The sequence below is a fragment of the Lissotriton helveticus genome, chromosome 11 (assembly GCF_964261635.1).
Source record: "Lissotriton helveticus chromosome 11, aLisHel1.1, whole genome shotgun sequence".
NCBI classification, from domain to species: Eukaryota; Metazoa; Chordata; class Amphibia; order Caudata; family Salamandridae; genus Lissotriton; species Lissotriton helveticus.
The window spans coordinates 838,027,658-838,047,769 of NC_136072.1; the positions used below are offsets into that span (position 1 = coordinate 838,027,658).

General features: G+C 47.9%; 1 protein-coding gene across 2 annotated transcripts in view; it reads right to left on the minus strand.

Moving 5' to 3' along the window:
- Positions 1 to 10,968, minus strand: part of SLC7A4 (solute carrier family 7 member 4) — a 277,563-nt gene extending 266,595 nt beyond the window's left edge. The window contains exon 1 of one of the 2 annotated variants that reach the window (XM_078667033.1): positions 10,713 to 10,968. The gene's annotated coding sequence lies outside the window, so the exon portion shown is untranslated. Of the gene's footprint in view, positions 1 to 10,699 lie in introns of both variants that reach the window. The other variant, XM_078667034.1, reaches the window with a different exon arrangement.
- Positions 10,969 to 20,112: the final 9,144 nt, after the last annotated feature.

Genomic DNA, 20,112 nt, shown 5'->3' on the forward strand with positions numbered 1-20,112 from the left:
CAGAGAGGAGAAGGGTGCAAGGCAGAGGGGAGAAGGGTGCAAGGTAGAGAAGGGTGCAAGGAGGAGGGGAGAAGGGTGCAAGGCAGAGGGCAGAAGGGTGCAAGGCAGAGGGCAGAAGGGTGCAAGGCAGAGGGCAGAAGGGTGCAAGGCAGAGAGGAGAAGGGTGCTAGGTAGAGGGGAGAAGGGTGCAAGGCAGAGGGGAGAAGGGTGCAAGGCAGAGGGGAGAAGGGTGTAATGGGGAGGGGAATAAGGGTGCAAGACAGAGGGGAGAAGGGTGCAAGGTAGAGAAGGGTACAAGGCAGAGAGGAGAAGGGTGCAAGTCTGAGGGGAGAAGGGTGCAAGGTAGAGAAGGGTGCAAGGCAGAGAGGAGAAGGGTGCAAGGCAGAGGGCAGAAGGGTGCAAGGCAGAGGGCAGAAGGGTGCAAGGCAGAGAGGAGAAGGGTGCAGGGGAGAAGGGTGCAAGGCAGAGGGGAGAAGGGTGAAAGGCAGAGGGGAGAATGGTGCAAGGAAGAGGGGAGAAGGGTGCAAGGAAGAGGGGAGAATGGTGCAAGGTATAAAAGGGTGCAAGGCGGAGGTGGAGTAGGGTACAAGGGGGAGGAGAGAAGGGTGCAAGGTGGAGGGGGAGAAGAGTGTAAGGCAGAGGGTTAAAGGGAGCAAGGGGGATGGTGATGAAGTTAAAAATGTGCCCCCCCCCACGAAAACATTTCTGCGGATGCCCATGATCAGAGCCCACCTCACGTAAGCTTCCTCATGTAAACTTCTTGTAACGCCACAGAGCTCCTTGAGCCTTTCTCTAGCCTGGTTACTTTTAGTGGGAGTGCTTTATGCATTGAGATGTACTTTATAAGATCTTTGTGATTGTAAATAAAGTTTTATGACAGTGATGGCTACTCTCTGAATCCTTCATCACGTCTAGACTTGATCCTTCATGTAGACCAGTGGTTCCCAAAGGGTGCGCCGCGGCACCCCGGTGCGCGGGTAAAAAAATGGTGGGGAGCCACGGCCAACTGCCAATTAGGTCAACGGAGCCACGGGTCAAAAAAGTTTGGGAACCACTGTTCTAAGGAATTGCACGCATCCCAACAGAATCATTTGTTGTAATAGATAAGAGCAGCACTATGGTATTTTATTAAACCACATATAGAAGAGGTTTTTGTACACTGCACATGCAGAACGAATCTATTTCAATGGACTCTTAAATGTGATGATGGCGGAAAAGGATATACAGCGAAGTAACGAAAATGCCCAGGTCTGCCCAGTTTGGTCATGCTGAGAAGCAGGGGCTGAAACCAGGGTCTCTGTGTCAGGGCCCACAACTAGTTATTGCTCCGGGTCCCACAAAAGCTGACTGGGCTGGGCTTGATATGCAAATACATTCAAAATATCCTTTGATTTTTTTTTCTTCTTCCAAAAGATGGGGGAATATCAGCGCAAACATCCTTACTTCACAGGAAAGGTACATATTGGGCAGAAAAGTGCAAACTTCTTTCTATCAGAAAACAGGTACTTCTAGGTTAGCCAGGCAGGTACAAACTGGGCACCGGCAGTGCAAGTTGTGCATTCTCACAGAATAGATAAAGCATGGCAATAGCAAATCAAGCTTCTCTCTCTCACAGAGGGCAGTAAGTGCAATTTTCCATTTCGCACAGAACAGATTCAGCAGGGCAAACTAGTGAAAGGTTTTATCACTCACAGAACATCCACAGTTAAGGCATACGTGACGTAGGTTTCAGACAGATCTTTAGAACGGGTGCTTAACTCACTGAGAGGAATGTATAAGTGGGTGAGTGAGTGAAAATAAATCTTCTAAGATCATGCTCTCTTAAGTGATATTCCACCTCAGCAAGTGCTTAATTTGTAAAATAATGAGTGCAGGTGTCAAAAGCTCACAACCCATGCAATTACACCGAACACCAAGGCTGCGTAGTCCCGAATCTACCTCAGGCCTCTTTAAACCACTGCCTGACACTCCCTGCCCATTATTTCACTCTTGCAGGTTCATGCTTTCTCCCATTGTAACTTTTTCTGTCTGTCTCTTCCTCTTTCTTTCCCATTTGTGAGTTTTTTCCTCTCTTGCTTTCGGGAAACGACTGATGAAAAAAAATAAGCGCAAGTCCCCAAAAATGAGTGCCGGTACACCCACCGGCAACCACCTGCTCAAATTAAGTACTGCGCGTCAGCATCCTCAAATTCCTGCTGCTGGCCTCCTGTTTCTGTGAATTATTTGAATTTCAATGTATTGAGAAGTACCGTATTTTCTGGCGTATAAGGCGACTGGGCGTATAAGACGACCCCCTACTTTTCCTTTAAAATATAGGGTTTGGGCTATATTCGCTTGCTCATAAAATGACCCCGGCATATAAGACGACCCCCGACTTTTGAAAAGATTTTCAAGGGTTAAAAAGTCATCTTATATGCCAGAAAATACGGTAGTCATAACCAAGTAGGCTATTATTTTTGGAGCACCCTAATTAACTGTGCACCAGACAGGCACAGGTTCCAACCTCTTTGAAAAGTTTAGAATTTGTGCATACTATATGCTGTCCAACCTCAGCCTAGATGCTGCATTTGCTCAAAATGTGGAGGGCCTCCAATGGCTATACATTTTATATTTGATTTGTATACTTTCCAAGTTACTGAGTTTATTAACTAGTAGCTGTAAAAAGATAGCTATCCTGTCTAGCAAATCGTAGTCCTTTCCTGAAAAACTAGATACATGATTTTCTTTGGCTGAACTGCAGACTGTAGGACCGGAAATGAGGTAAAATGCCAGTTTTCCCACTTGTCCAAAGTGTGTGGCCCTGGGCAAACTGTGTTGGTCGAATATACCCACAAAATGTGAGCGCAACGTTAACCTATTGTCTTGTCCTCCTTGTACCAGTCATAACTAAATGAGACTGTAAGGGGGTGGAGATCGGGGCACCATTTCCACCTACAATGGGGAAACAACAACGACCAACGTACTTACCAAGCAGGAATCAGACTCCGAGGGGCGGAATGAGGGAAGACGCATACGGGAGGAGAGACACACCCACCTCTTGTATTTCCCTACAGCGGAGCGTGGATCTGGAAGGGGGAGGAGCTGACCCCTGAAGCAGTGGTTCGCAACCACTGAAAACGGACCAAGACCAGGAAACAGGGTCATCGACCGGTGGAGGAGACCAGGTGTGTGCCGAGCGAAGAGATAACAGGTGGTGACCAAAGCGGCGACGAAAAGGAGGAGCCCGACGAGCGCTGGAGTGAAGAGTGGTGGTGTCCACCAGAGGGGGCTGGAGAGCAGCCACAACTCTGGAGAGTTGCGGCGGAGCCGGTGATTGAAGGCAGTTCCAGGGAATGTGGGGATGGATACGAGGGAGGCGGGAGGAGGGTGGATAACTGGCACGGGTTGGGATAACTGGATCTCCACTATAAAGCATGTATTGTTTTTCTGTAAAAACGCACATCCCTGACAAATGTCCCTTCACACTTCCCCTACCCCGGTCCCTATCAAGCCTAGAGTGTGCAGCAAGACGTTATTAGCCTGGCCAAGAAACACTCCCCTGGTTTTACGGCAGTTTGGCTATTGCCCACGTCAGATGCAGACTACACCAACCCATGGTGCCGGTGACGGGTAGTTTGTTCAATCCCCTCCCTATAGTACAGTATAACTGACGGCCTCCTTTCTCTCCTTTCCTTGAGAGCCTCCAGGAGGAAACCAGTGGAATGGACGAGTCAGAGCGAGAAGGCTCCAGTATCAGCCCCAAGGCGGAAGAAGCAGAACAGGCACTTCACGACCCCCATCTCAGTTCAGAAGAACCAAAGCCAGGAGAGAAAGAAGACCAAAATCCTGATGTCAAACCAAAGACTTTAACCTCTGATAATAAAACACAGTCTTTTGGGAAATACATCCAGCCTTCGCGTCTGTATATCCGACCCGCCCTCCCAAAGAGACGATCCACCTTCAGACGGAGAATGCAGCACGCTATAGAATAGTAATCCCTACTTTTACTGCCCTTCTTCTCCGTCAACTACCAGTGGCAGTGTAGTGTAGTTCCTATATTCCCAATAGGCTCTGCGCATTGGAATAATATATCCTATAGATGTGACGTAGGACTTATGTCGACTTGGTCTCTATCGAAATATATTAGACTTAATTGTGAGTGCCAGCTAGCTCAGAGGTCACTAGAAACTTTCTCGAGTTCACAAGAAGGGATTTAGTTTCTGACAACCGCATAAACATGACAATTTTGTTTCCCAAAGATAAAACTGATCATCAGAGTTGTGGAAACAATAGATAGTTATTTTACTCAGTCAGTTGTGCCTGCTTCGTTCCACCAGAGGTGCTGAGAAAAAAATAGACGGAAGTTTTCAATAAAAGGATTTATTAAACAATCTTCTTTCTGAAGCATAAGAAATGAACTGCTACAATCGTAAAACTGGTTGTAAAATAAAATGCACACAGTAAAAAGAGTAGAATAAAATAATACTGTAAGAGCATTGTATGGTTCCTAAACCATAGATAAATACATACATAAATAACAGAGGCTAAAAGTACTCAACTGGTGCATCTAGAATACGCCTACCCCGATGTAAGCTTAGTACGAGGGAAGAAGTAAGTGAGGTGTAGCATAAATGTACTATTCTTTGTCAATAATCTGTCTAAGATTTCTCTTAGGGTCTAATCAGCTCTGTACCTTGATTTGGAAAGAAGAAGGTCAGGCTCAGGACTCGATTTCCCAACAACCCGCAAGGGTAGCTTGGAAACACTGGAGCTGGATTTCTCTGCAGGAGAAAAGACAGCGTCTCTCTCAGTGTGTCTGCTGGACGGTCCGCTTCCATCGGCACTTGCAGTAGCAGGGCGTGTCAGGCAAGTAGATAGTCGAACTTCTCCAAACCACCGTGTGTTTGCTATGGCAAGTGTGGACATAATTATACCTTGAAGGTGCCGAGATTGACGTAAAGGTGGACATAATAACGTCATTAAAGACTCTCAGTTCTTTGAAAACTCCAGGAGTTCTTGGACAAGTCAGTATTCGAGCAAGGGGAAGTCCCTAGCTGCTGAAGCCGAGTTTTCCAAGAAATCGCTGAAGATTTTCAGAACTAGTGGAAGTAGCCCTGCCGTATTTGGACTGCATGAGCTTTGTCTAAATATGGTTATGATTCTTGTGCCTATATAAGGATATAGTGATGTATACCCATATAAGGGCATGAATCGGGAAAATGACAATAGGGTCCTAAAATATTTCCAAAACAGAAGTAAAATGGACCTCCCATAACCCCTCTTCCTGTAACTTGCTGTTTTCTTATTTTAAATGTTATGCATTAGTTAGCATTGTTTTTCTAAGCACTTACTAATGAAGGAGGTCTGAGGGCTCTTTAAGGCTGTGCATGAATGGCCGCTGCTGTACCCTGATTACAGGCTGCTGATGCACTCCCCGTTCATGTGTGGGACAGGGAGCTTGATATGCGGACAGGCCTCTGGAAGGCTTCTGGAGTGCTCCAAAGAGAACAGGTGCACATTTGTGTGTGTCTGGCGTGGGGAGAACTGGTACTCAATTTAATTCCTTAAGTCTCACAAGAGTGAGAAGTGGAAGCTGGGCACCGGGTATAAGAGATGCCGATATAGTACACCTTCATACCAATAACGGAGGCAAAGAAAGCAACAAGTAAACATGCACGATTCGGAGACTGCTAACATGCAGACGGAGGAAGAGGTATTGCAGAGCAAACATTCGGATTTGCAGTCCTTAATTAAAGCAGTGGTTGGCCCTGCCTTAACAGAGCCTAGAGCCAAACGGCTGAGGGTGGGTCGGGACGATGACACAGAGACTAATCAAAAAGACAAATATATCCAGCCTCACCGGCTAAAAGAACTCCTAAAGCACACAAGAGACACTTTGGGATTTGAAAGCAAGCCGAAGAGGACTTTTGCTCCCAATACAGTGAGGTTCAGGTGGATGACCTACCCTTCCATGAAGTCACAGCACAAATGACGTTCAAAGTGAGGAAAGATATTGACAAAGTTTCCATTCAACGTTTCCTAAATAAGAAATAGACCTTCAAAACGTTGATGAGGAGTTTCTACACACACCAAAATTTAACACTATTTTGGCATTGATGGCGTCTTCTTCATCACTGCCATCCGAGGACTCAACAATCAACATTACCGAATATGGTGCACAGGAAGGCGGAAGCAAAGTTCAAACTGTCCTATGCAGCGTCCAACTTTGCTATCAATGCAGGAACCTATGCAGCATATATACATGGAAAACCAAGCAATGTCCCACAAAATAATCAGACTACCCTATGTAGTCTAATCAATTTAGAGCAAATTATTGCAGGTTGGATGATGAAACCCTTCTCATTTAGGAACCTAGGTTGAAGGGAGGTGAACTATGCGAGTGTTGACAGGGTTAAAGCATTTACGAAGTGCGAAAGGGCTTTTTACAATAAGGCAAAAAACTATTATCAAGAGTTTGTTTAAAACAAGGCATACATATATTTTATTTCATTTCACACAGCTGTATAAACCATTGGCGTATCATTGGTACTTTAATATCATGAGTCACACAAAAATGCAATCATTAAATAATACACAGAGTTATTAAAATAAATTGTTATACACAAAATTGGTAAAAATGTTCAGGAGAACAGATGTCGACGCGGCGTTTCGTTTTTTGGGGGGGATACAAGCACCTTCTTCAGGACAGATTCTCAAATGTTTGAACTCTGGATTTCCTCAGAGTTAATAATACCTCGGGATCCCAATGTGGATATGCGGATGCGAGGGCGTCCCAAGATTCAAATATTCTGGTTACGTGTTCATATGAACTTGGATAAAAAGTTATTAACAGGTGTTACCACTGTCCAGGGGAGCCACCGATATAGGATTGATTCATCTCAACTGTATTTCAGTTATAAGTGATAGCAGGAAAATCGGTGTAGCCGTAGACCTTTTCCACTTCGTCTAATGGCATTAGAATCTTGGGGGTTGACCTCCCGTATTTTTGCGAAATTACAATCACTCGTTTAAAAGTAGTCGGCCTCCCTGCTCCTACTGGTCCAGCGTCACCGTTTCGTTCTCGTAAGTAGAATCGAAATAGCTATTTCCCCTGGACAGTGGTAACACCTGTTAATAACTTTTTATCCAAGTTCATATGAACACGTACCCAGAATATTTGAATCTTGGGACGCCCTCACATCCGCATCCGCATATCCACATTGGGATCCTGGTGTTGCATACGTGAGGTGCCCTCTCACTTTCTCACTTATTTTCTGTAAAGTGTTTTTTACTCACATGTTGTGGAGGAGGATATGTGTGGCGATTTGACTGACAGCGGTTCTTGATTTTTTGACAAATATCGATTTGAGAGTTCTGGGACTGCGAGAAATTGGACAGGGTGCCATATAGTGGGTTGAAAATAGGAGTCCCACATTGTAAGCAGTTCACAAGAGTGATATTGAAGAAACTCTCTTACAACCAGATCGACGGTTGTTGCCTGCTACTTCTCTCCCTACAGCGCACAACAACGCTCAGAAGGTCATAGAAGTGTTGCAGAGGCTCAGATTCATTACCAACCTCAAGAAGTCCAATATACATGCGACACAGTGCAAGACGTTTATAGGAGCCAAGTTTGACACCAGTTGGGCCATGTTTTTCTTCCACAGACCAGGATACAGTCTCTGACTGAAGACGGATCGCATCATTTGGTTACGACTGGAACGAGGACAACAACTCAAGGTAATGAAGATTAACTGTAAGTAATTGACTCAATAATTAGCCCAGACTTAACTTTATGCAAAAAGCCTTAATAAAAGCATAGCTTAATAGTATAATATTTCTCCATGCATGATGCATTATAATATCACTGACCACTTATAAAGTGCACACACAAAATATAACCATTTTAGCTGACACGTGCCAAAGTCGTTCAGCTATTGCTTCCCAACTTCTTTCAGAAATTATGTTTAAAACTACAAATGTTATAAAACAGCACTAAAGAGTAATGGCGGCAAGATCTTCTTTTAGCAATGCTACTAAGACGATTCTTTTCATGTTTAATTTTTCGAGTGAAAACTCATGCTTGACAAAAGACTTTCACTCCTTAACTGTTTCTACCTTTAACCTGTTAAATTTCTAAGAAAGACATGAAAACAAAATAAATACGGCAATCCAATATATTAAGGTTAAATAACTGTATCCCCCCACCACCATGTTTTAAGCAGCTTTGCCATGTTGCACGTGACATCTGCTGTGTGATGTGGCACTTAGGGCTGTGAGACTTCCGGCAAAGGCTGTGGGCAGCGCCCTCTATGGTGTAGAGCTGTGGGGCTTCGAATGCATTAGCGGCCTGACCACTTCTGAGAATAAGTACCTTAGAGAGCTGGTATCTCTTCCAATGGGCACCCCCATCAAACCATTACTGAGCGATCTGGGTCAACGCTCTATCCGGGACCTAGCCAGGCTACGACCTCTTATTTTGGGCTAGGTTATGGCAGACCCCCGAGCTCTCTAAGTACCTTGATGGTTTGATGGAGGTTATGAATCTTAATGGCTCCCACAAAGTCAGCTGGATCCGTAACATTAAGAAGTTTTTAAACAACATTGGTTTGCCAATTAATTGGGAGCTTGGAGTTCCCCTATCCAAGCATGAACTTAAGCGAGTTTACTGGAATTGGGTGGACGAACAAGATCTAAGGGACCCAAACCAAGGAAGGCTAACTGAAGAGTTTAAACAGCATAAACCCAAGCCTTGCTTGGAGCCTTACTTGGATTTCATCAAACAACCAAGGGATAGATCGCTGTTCATCCAGTTCAGGCTGGGAAACCTACCCTTACACGATTACACCTGTAAGTGGAAGCCCCCGTATCAAACCCCATCTGACTGCCCAATTTGTGAAGGCGTCACTGAAAGCATCGCTCATGTTTTTTTCGCATGCCCAGCTTACGCAAAACCGAGACAGAAATGGCTAAAACCTGCATGTCTAGTGCTCGGAACTAGGAATCATTCCGTAGCTTTGAGAATACTTAAGACTGACACTAGCACAAGCTTAGTCTGTGGGGTTCCAAAACACAAGAGGAAGTAGAGAGGTGCTGATAGAATCACCCTCCAAATAGATATGCACAAACAAAAGGATTCTATCAATGTGAAGTAGCTAAAAATATTATTTAATTCTGTGAATTGTGGGAAGATTCACTCTCTCTTAGGGTGGTAAAGATGAGAGCACAATGTGCTTGTTAAAATACCCCTCACACACTAAAAAAATCCAATAGTGTCATGCTTCATCATTGGGGTCTTCCCGTCCCTCTACGGGGCGGGGCGTGCTACGACCTGGCGAACTACGCGGGAGCACTGATAATGTGACAAGGCTATGTGATGGTGCAAGGTGAGTTGTGTCAGTGAAGTGTAGGGACCTAATAATGTGTGTGAAAAACAAAAAGCTAAAAATCCTCTGGCTAGTGGAAAAAAACAATTTATTCACTTCCCTAGCTGGGGACGTTAAGAAGGGGGTTTTGGGGTAGAGCAAATAGCCACTACCTGGTCTATTTTTAGCTACTTCACATTGATAGAATCCTTTTGTTTGTGCATAGTCTGTGGGGTTGCCAAATTTCTGAGCTGGGTATGGGTAATTAGAGCAAAATCTATGAGATGACCTAGTTTTTAATCAAATATTTTAATTCCACAAAGCTGCTAATGTTTAATATGCCTCTTAACTTATTTATTGTAACATGAATGTTTTTACTGTAATTAAGTCTGCAAAATGTAAGATTTATGAATTGTGGTTTCTCTTTTAATCTTTGTATGTGCTTTTATGATATCTTGTGCATATCGAAATAAAGCTTTGAAACATGTAATGGCTGCAAGATCTTCTTTTAGCAATGCTACTAAGACGATTCTTTTCATGTTTAATTTTTCGAGTGAAAACTCATGCTGACAAAAGACTTTCACTCCTTAACTGTTTCTACCTTTAACCTGTTAAATTTCTAAGAAAGACATGAAAACAAAATAAATACGGCAATCCAATATATTAAGGTTAAATAACTGTATCCCCCACCACCATGTTTTAAGCAGCTTTGCCATGTTGCACGTGACATCTGCTGTGTGATGTGGCACTTAGGGCTGACAGACTTCCTCACTCTCACTCACTCTATGAATGTTGTGAATCGCCAATTTCTGCACGGTGACTCTTAACGGGTTCTCAGGCTCGGGCAGGGATTGGCACTATAACACCTGTCGTCAGCACTCGATATAGCGCTGCCAAGCCGGAACCCAGAATGCTTGATGGCTGTTTTACCACACAGGAGGCGGGACTTGCAAGATAAGGCTGGGATAAATAATTCAGCACCTGGAGACGAGCGATGGGAGCGGCGCAGAGCTGCACCACCGGCCACTGCAGGAGGCCTAGGCTGGGCTTCCCGGCATCTTCCTCCGACCTCTCTGCTCAGCAACAGCGCATCTGCCTCTAATCTCGCCCCTCGCGATGCCCCCTCTGCCTGGTCTCAACCCAGTGCTGGGTGCGCAGCCCGGATTGGCGGCTTTATTATAATCCCAATAACGGCGGCGTGGGTTGGATCCAATGGGCAGAACACGGGTTCGGCGCGAGGTTTCCCCGACCGCGGCTCGCACCCGGAACAGCCCTCCCCGCTTGGGGGTCCTAAAGGTAGAGACGAGTTCTAGGCACAACGTACGCTCAGTAAATATAATTAAAAATGTACGTACTGCTTCCACTTACCTCCCCGTGGGGTACAGGGCGCTCGCCCTGAGCTGCGCCGTAGCCTTCAACGCCGGACAGTGTAGCGCCGAGCTGTTGCAGCGCTGTACGGTGCCGTGCCAAGCTACCTGCTGCAAGCCAGCCCGGCTACGAGCGCACCAGATGGGCGGGCGGGGCGAGGCTGGCTGCCTGGAACATTTAAAGGAACAGTGCGGGTGACAGCGCACTGCTGCAGCGCTCCATCCTGTGTGCACTACTGACATGGGCCTACGCTGACTGGGCTTCTCACGAGCACTGCTCGCGGTGGCCTTGGGCGCAGGGTGGAGTCGAAGCTTGCTTACTCAAACTAAACGAACGAATTTCACCCTGGAGCAGAAGGGCGATGGTTGTGTGCTTCCCTGACACAGAATTATCTTTGGATTAGCAGGTGGGATGGATGGTTATATACAAGTACTGTGCTGAACTGTAATGACCGGTTACTCACCGGTAATATTCATTACTCCGAGTCGTAGCCCTCCCCGTCCCAGTCCTAACTACATGAGCATAGCTCCTCCCACCAGAAACTCCCAAGCAACTTGAAACCCATCCCTTCCCTCCAGGCCACACCCATACCCTGAGGCATATAACCCTGTGACCTGCCAATCAACAACCTGTACCCAACAAGCACAAGAAGCCGAAACAGGGAGGGAGGGATGGGAACCTGGACTGGGACGGGGAGGGCTACGACTCGGAGTAATGAATATTACCGGTGAGTAACCGGTCATTACCTCCTCGTCAGCCCTCCCCGTCCCAGTCCTAACTACATGAGCAGATACCAAAGCAATAATCGGCTTCACTCAGTAGCAAAAAACAGACTTTATTAAAGCACAGAAAGTCACACCACCGGAGTAGAACGCAACACAGCGTCCCCAAACCCAGCAGAATCAGTCCCCCCCAACCACCAAACGATAATGGGACATAAAGGTGTGCGGAGAACTCCAGGTAGCAGCCCTGCAGATTTCAGCCATGGAAGCCCCCTGAAAACAAGCCCAGGAAGCCGCCACCCCCCGAGTCGACCTTCCCTGAACAGACCCTGGAGCCAACACACCACAGGCCTCATACGCAGCACCCACAGCCCATCGTAGCCAACGACTGAGGGTAGCCCCAGAAGGCTTAAGACCCTGACCAGCCAGGCCAAAGGTCACAAAAAGGGATTCCACCTTACGAAACGGCCCAGTACGTAACAAATAGATCTCAAGAGCCCGCCGAACATCCAAACAGTGCAGCCGCACCTCAACCTCTGAAAGAGGACCAGGACATAAAACAGGCAAAACCAGATCCGCAGAGCAGTGAAAAGAGGAAGGGACCTTGGGAACAAAGGAAGGATCAGGCCGCAGTACCACCCGATCAGGAAAGAAACGTAAAAAAGGGGCCGAACAAAGCAAGGAGCCCAATTCCCCAATCCGCCTAGCTGACGTAATAGCCACCAGGAACAGCACCTTGATCGTCAGAAACCTCAAAGACACCTCCAGCAGAGGTTCAAAGGGAGCCCCCTGCAAAGCCCCCAAAACCAGAGGCAGATCCCAACTAGGAGCAAAGGACCGAATGACAGGCTTCTGAAGGAAGCAACTCCGCAACAAACGGGACACCAGGGGAACCACCGGGTCACAGACCGAACCCCGAAAGGCCCGAACAGCAGCCCACTGAGCCCTCAGGGAGGACACAGCCAGACCCAAGTCAAAGCCGTCCTTCAAAAAGTCCAAGACCAATACTGGATCCACTGCCAACGCAGACCACCCACGCGCCGTACACCAAGACTGAAAAGAAACCCAATGCCGGGCATAGGATTTGAGAGTCGAAGGGCGCCTGGACCTCTGAATAAATTCCGCCACAGAAGGAGAACACCCCAACGCCACAAGGTTCATCCTTTCAACAGCCAACCCGCCAGCCTCAGGCGGACCAGACACTCCAGAGACAGAGGGGGAAACGACAAGGGACAAGGGACCACTGGCAACCTCCAGCAAGGCCCCACTGCCAACTTCAATAACAGAGGGAACCAAGGCCGCCTGGACCAATCCGGAGCCACCAGGATCACCGAAGCCCGATCCAACTTGACCTTCAGCAGAACACGCGGCAGCAGGGCAATAGGGGGAAAGGCATACATCAGGCCCCCCTCCCACCGGAAGGACAGGGCATCCACCCTCCAAACCTCGGCAGAGCGAACCAGAGAACAAAACGTCTCCCTCAAGGCGTTCCCCGGGGCCGCAAACAGGTCCACCACAGGGACCCCGAACCGGGCCATCAGGCAGCGAAACACATCCTGAGACAGGCACATGTCCGACAGGGAAGGAAACACCCTGCTCAGGCGATCCGCCTCCGAGTTCAAAATCCCAGGCAGATGTAAAGCCCTCAGAGACAACAAGTGAGACTCCGCCCACAGGCCTATACTTTGAGCCAACAAATTGAGGGAAGCCACCCTCGCGCTCCCCTGGCGGTTGATATAACACACCACCACCGTGTTGTCGGACCGCACCATCACATCCCTCTGGAGGACCCAAGGCAGAAAATGAGACAACGCCAACTGAACCGCCTTCAATTCTCGCCAATTCGAGGACATTTCCGCCTCCGGCACAGACCAAAGACCCTGCACAGACTCCTGACCCAAGACCGCACCCCAACCCAGTACGCTGGCGTCGGTCGTCAAGACCAACCTCACCTGGGACACAAAGGGCGAGCCCTGCAAGAGGTTCCGATCCACCAGCCACCAGGACAACTCCCGGGCGATGGACACACCCCCCGGAACCAACAGCTCGTAATCCAGAGAGGCCGGATCCCAATGCTCCAGAAGATGATTCACAAGGGGGTATAAGTGTAAACGGGCCCAAGGAACAATCATCACAGTCGCTGACATCAGCCCCTGAACACGCAACCACTGGCGAGCCGTGGAAGACTTTGCCCCCAACACCTTCTTCAGTTCGTGCACAAGAGTCAGTCTGCGGGGCTCCGACAGGAAGACCTTCCCCAACCTGGTGTTGAACACCCCCCCAATGAACAACAGTTCCTGAGTGGGGTGAAGATGGGATTTCTCCAAGTTCAGAATCCACCCGAACCGTTGAAGGAGACTGCAAACCTCCCGGGAGTGTGACTGAGCCTGAAGGAAAGAAGAGGAAGAAATCAGCCAATCGTCCAAGTAAGGGAAAACCTGTATACCCTTAGCATGCAACAAACCCACCAAGGGCGCCAACACTTTAGTAAACACCCTCGGAGAGGCAGACAGGCCAAAGGGCAATACCTGGAACTGGTAGTGATCCACCCCTACACAGAAACGCAGGAACCTCTGGGAATCTGCGTGCACTGGCACATGAAAATAGGCGTCCCGTAGATCGAGAGAAGCCAGGAAATCTCCCACCGACAGGAAGGGAAGAATCAACTGCAGAGTCACCATTTTGAAGGACCGATGAGGGATACACAAGTTCACCGCCTTCAGATCCAGGACCGGACGGAAGTCCCCATTTGGCTTTTGGATCAAAAACAGGATTGAGTAAACCCCCCGACCCTGTTGTCTCACAGGCACCCTCACCACAGCACCCTTTGACACCAAGTCCCGAACTCCGTCCAATAGAGCACGACATCTTGCTAGAGATCTGGGAACAGGGGTAGCTTTGAACACATCCACCGGAGGAGTCCCAAATTCTATTCTGTAGCCCAGCCGTACCACCTGTAGAACCCACAGATCCCGAACGAACTCCTCCCAGACAGGTAAAAAAGAGGTGAGGCGACCCCCAACCGGCACCTCCAAGGAATCCATCACATAGTCACGACTTGGAGGGACCTGCAGAAGAGGAAGCACCATGTTGACCCCGGGACTTGTGGAAGGAAGGGACACCCCGGCCACGTCCCCTACCACGAAAGGGCTGAGCAGCCATCTTAGATTGAAACGCCTGCCCAAAAGCCCGCTTATAACCCGCAAACTTCCCTTTCTGAGAAGAGCGGACCGGAGCCAACAATTTTTTGTTCTCAGCTGTCTTTTTAATCAAAGCTTCCAACGGCTCCCCAAACAGCTTAGAGCCCGTGAAAGGAATCTTCATCACGGCCGCCTTCTGAGCAGCTTCCGCCTTCCAAGACTTAAGCCACAACTGCCTCCTAGCAGCAACCGAGGCCCCAGCAGCCGCCGCCGCAGCACTAAGGGAGTCGAAGGACAAGTCAGCCATGAAACGCAACTGCTGTTCCAACATGGACAAAGACTCAGAGGGATCCTCTTCCTGCATGAGCTGCGCAGAAATACCCTGACAGTCCTTAAGAAGCGACTGAACAAGATAGCTGGTGTAAGCAGCAGACCGAACAGCCAGATTGGAGGCTGCAAAGGACCGCTTCAAGGCCCCCTCGACACGCTTGTCCCCAGGATCAGAAGGCACCGCATCTTCAGACACCACCAGGCTCTGAGACGCCATACCAGCCAGCAGAGAATCCACTTTCACCACAGCCGGAAACTCCTCCGCGAAGCCCTGCAAGGGATACCTCTTAGCCAGAAACCGGGGAAAGGCATGCCTGTCAACATCCTTCCACTCCCCCTCCAGCACCTTCCTCACAGACGTATGAATGGGGAGGCTTTCCGGATCTTTCTTCAGGTAATTGGCGAAGAAGTCTTCAGACTCTCCACCCTCCACAGGATCAGGGAATCCCAGATTGTCTCGAACATGCTGCATAACACAGCGAAGGTCAGCCCCTTGGACAAAACGACCCTTCACTTCCTCATCAGAGTCAACGTCCGGATCCACCTCAGCCGAGGCATCCAATTTCTGTCTCTTAGGCCCCTTGGGAACATGAGCCACAAAGGCCGCCGCCACAGCAGCCTCAATCATTTTTTGAATATTTGCCATGGAAGGAGCAGTGGAAGAACCTGCGACCACCTCCCCATCCTCACAGCCGAGTTCACGCACGTCTGCACCTCTACCCTCCATGTTGTAAACAGGAGAACAGAAATCCAGACCCCAAGATATACCCAGACCAATCAAAGCAAAAATCCCCAAGGGCCAACCAGGGAAAGCCACCCAGACCTGGAGCCAATCCCTACACAGGACCGAAGGCCGGCCTTCAAACCGCCCTATCAGAGAAGACTACCAAACTACAAAAGGAAAAGACTGAACAGGGCCCAACTGTAAGGATACAAAGAAACCCAGAAGACCCCGTCCCAGGAACCAGTGAACCCAGAGGTAAGAACTCCCCAACTCCCCAGCAGAACTCCACAGCAGAGCAGCAAGAGGCCAAGACACGAAATCAAGCCCCATGCAAATCCCTCCAGTAAAAAACGGCAATAAAGCAAAATTGGACCGCCAGCAGAGGGAGCTCCAACAACAGAAACGCGGGGGAAGAGAACACTAACCCAGGAAACAATCAACAAAGTCGGACCGAACCTAAATATCGGGCCCCCACGGACCAAACAAAGGCAGTCCCCCCCCCTCCCCGCAACCCCAGACTCCACCAAGGATTGCAGGAAGCATAAAGAAAAAGGGGTTAAAACACGGGCTCGAAGAAACGAGCCCCGAGAGTTACAGACAGAGAAGCCAATCCGGCACGCCCTCGGCGCGCTGAAAAAGCCAGCCACACACCCCCTCTCCCTCCCCGGGTGTACCGGCTAGAGCAGGGACGAACCCGGAAGAGGGGAGGCTGCAGCAGGGAGCCACCACCCCACAGCAGGCAGTCAGGACCCCCAACCCCACGGTCCCGCTACAGCAGGGACTCAAAGCAAATGCCTACAAGGTAAAGAAAAACAGGCCCAATAGGGGTTAAAAACGGGCGCTTAGCATCCCGTTCCACACTCACCAGATAGGAGGCCAATTCCAGTGCCCCCCTCGACGAAGACTGCTCGGAAGTGATTCCGCAGAAAAAACAAACAGGTTGTTGATTGGCAGGTCACAGGGTTATATGCCTCAGGGTATGGGTGTGGCCTGGAGGGAAGGGATGGGTTTCAAGTTGCTTGGGAGTTTCTGGTGGGAGGAGCTATGCTCATGTAGTTAGGACTGGGACGGGGAGGGCTGACGAGGAGGTAATTGCACTTATCTAGAGTTGATACCAGCGGCGCAACTACAGCTAAATTTCGGGGGGTGGGGTAATTTTTCCAGCAATAGGCAGAGTGTTAATGCAGGGGCTCTAAGAAGGAGTGGAAAAACAAGAAAGCCTCGTTAACAAGTAAATGATCTTTTAAACACCTGTGAAGTACTTGGTGCGGCTGCAATAAGAGGGAGGCCAGACCAGCCAGGCCACAGCAGCTAAAAAAACCAAGCATTGTCATAGCCAATAGGTCTCGTCTTTAGGGCCTTATAAGCAAGGCTCAAGTCGATGTACCACACGGGTGGACGGCGTTCCCCCCACTTATTTTACCGGGTGGACGCTGTCCCCCCTGCCACACAGCTGGACTTTACTCTTTGGCCTCCCTGGGACGAGGGGTACATATATCAGGGGTCCCCGTAAGAGAGGAAAGTGTATTGTGGACAACATACACTGGAATTATATAAACAAATACAAAACTTTTTGCGATTGGTAATTTTATTTAATACCCAATACTCAGTGATTGCCAATAGACAATAATTAATCACATTAATTCATAAATAGTAAGGCCCCAAGGGGAGGAAAGGGAAGGTAGTGGTGCTCGGGAAGGTGTTAGATTGAGGAAAAGTGACACAGTATCAAAGAGGTAACCAATGTAATACCAATTAGCAAACATAGGTCAGAACAAATATAATACACAAGCCAAAATAAAAGGCAAATTACAAAATTGTTCATGAAAGTGAAATTCGACGGTCACATCTAATTATTAGATAAATCGGGGGGGTGCCGGAATTTCAACAAAGGAAACAAGTCGACGTTTCGACCCCTAACAATAGGCCAATTGAAGTCCTTTCACGGGGTCTTCATCAGGACGTCACAAAGGGAGAAGGGATGATGGGGCAGTTCATGGAGTACGGCCCAGCCGGGCTCTGTACATGGAGAGACGTGCCACGCTGACCGTCGTGGTCAGTCTAATGAAGTGGAAACCTCAAAATAAAGAGGAGAGAAGATAATCAATAAGATTAAAGGATGAAAGCCTGGTTTGACAACCTATTGCATACTATAAATATTGGAACTACTGTTCCCAATTTCTACTCAAGATTTTAATGCCAGTAAAAATCACATCGTGATTGTTCATGGGGCTATATAACACCAACATCAACCCAACAAGGATTTCTAAAAGTACCTCTAGGTCGATATTGTACTAAGCGTCTGGGGTCCAAGTGATTTGAACAAACGCTTGGGGTCCAAGGGATTTGAAAACACACGGCAGAGACAGAGACAAATTCTGGCTGTGAGGTAATTCTCCTATGGTAAAACATGGAGGAGAGATATTATCAAGTGGTGCAAGGCGAGTGGTGTTCTCATAAGGAAGTCCACGCTTCAAACTAGTAATTACTTACATAAAACGGGACAAAACCCGCAATCTACTTGAAGACGTATTGGCAGCCTCAGTCGCCGATGTGCGCTGCAGGTGAATGCATAATCACCCTCAGTACGGGAAATTGTTTTCCGTCTGTTTTAATATGACCTGGAAGGACGGAGAACAGGAGTCGGTAGTTTGTTCAAGTTACAAGGTTATTTATAATTTGACAGCATTTAAAATTACTCACAGAAAAGAAAGCGGGCAGCCAGCGTCCGCACGATTCTATACTTAGAATCCGCCGTGACAGCAAAGCGGAGTTTTGGGGCGGGGACAAACAATGTCCCGGGAGTGAGTAGTCCACCTCTGGGCGGGAATTCGTTTTCCGACTGTTATGATTATATATTATTATCACGAGCTGGAAGGAGGGAACAAAAGGAGAGTCGGTAGACTATTCAAAGCGCGCGGTTTGCTGAAATTAACCAGCATCTGAGATTACTCACGGGACAGGACAAAAACGGGCAGCCAGCGTCTGCTCTGATTCTCACAAAAACTCCGTGACAGCAACGCGGAGTTTAGGGGCGGGGCCAGATAATGTCCCGGGATGGCAGAAAGGGAAAAGACTCGCGGTTAGAAGACAGACTTCAATAAACCGGCTTAAGATTGTGCAGTGACTCTCTTGGGTTTTTTCAATAGTGGTTTCAAAACGAGTATTTTGAAAATAATAATACATTTCAAGCAAATGGTGCAACTCTAACGCAGTAGGTTGAAACCAATCTACGGACAATTTCACAATGGTATCAGTAAAGCTATAACTTTCATTTGCGCACCCAGTAAAAAATGTAAATTATTCCTTTTTAATTATCAATGGTGCTTTCAAACACGAGTATTTAGAAATTAGTCATAAATTTCAAAGACTGGTGCAACTCTCACGCAGGAGGTTGAAACCTATCTACGGACATCACAGGTGGCTATTTCGCAATGGTATCAGTGAAACTGAAACTTTCGTTTACGCACCCAGTAAGAAATATGAATTATACCTTACTCTTGTAGATTGATAATTATTACAATGTGATGTTTATACACATAACTCCATTTTGAAAAACAGTAGCATTGGTGCAACTCTCACAAAGGAGGTTGAAGACCATACCACTAGGCAAAGCTAAATATTAGGAGCCTTTATCAACCATCATGGACAGGGCAGGTCTTGATATTGCTATCATCATCAGTTCATTACAAAAAACTCGTGCACTTCTCCAGCATGAGAGTGTAACGAGTATGTTGGACCATTACTACATAATTGGTTTTAACCCAGTGTTGCCAGTTGAGCAATGCTGCTGTCCTGTTCATTTAAACCATTCTTAATGGAGTCCAGAAGGGACATCCATTTGGACTCACGTGTATTCAGTACCAGGGGGAGATTGCCACCTCTTCTGCCCAGAGAGACCTTTTCTATGACAAACCATCGTAGGTCTGTTACAGTGTGTCCTGCTTGCAGCCAGTGGTCTACCAGAGGCGCCCCTGCTACTTTGCATCTTAGTCTACTAGAGTGGGACGAGATCCTGGATTTTATTTTCTGTTGGGTTTGTCCCACGTATACCTGGCTACATGGGCACCTGGGACGAGGAGCTCAGAGCTTACGGCACGCTGCTCACACGATGACTTCTCAGATGCAACCGCATCTAAGGGATGAGCGAGGGGAGGCAATGAGCCCAATGGTGCAAGCCACCTTTCGTGACGTCACTTCCTGTCATGACGTCACTTCCGGTGACAGCGTCCTCCCAACTCTTTTTTTAGGACTTGTGCCCTGCTTATAAGTGTTTAGCTATGAAACGGTTGATGTTGTTGCACTAAGGATATTGTGCTCGATAACTAAACACTTATAAGGTCCCATAGGCGAGACCTATTGGCTATGCCAATGCTTGTTTTGTTTTGGGGCATAAATAACAGGAGGCTGAAGCTTGGGAAATAGTATGTAACAGTTATTGTGATAGTTAGTGAGTTAGTTAGTTTGTTAATGAGAGAGTTAGT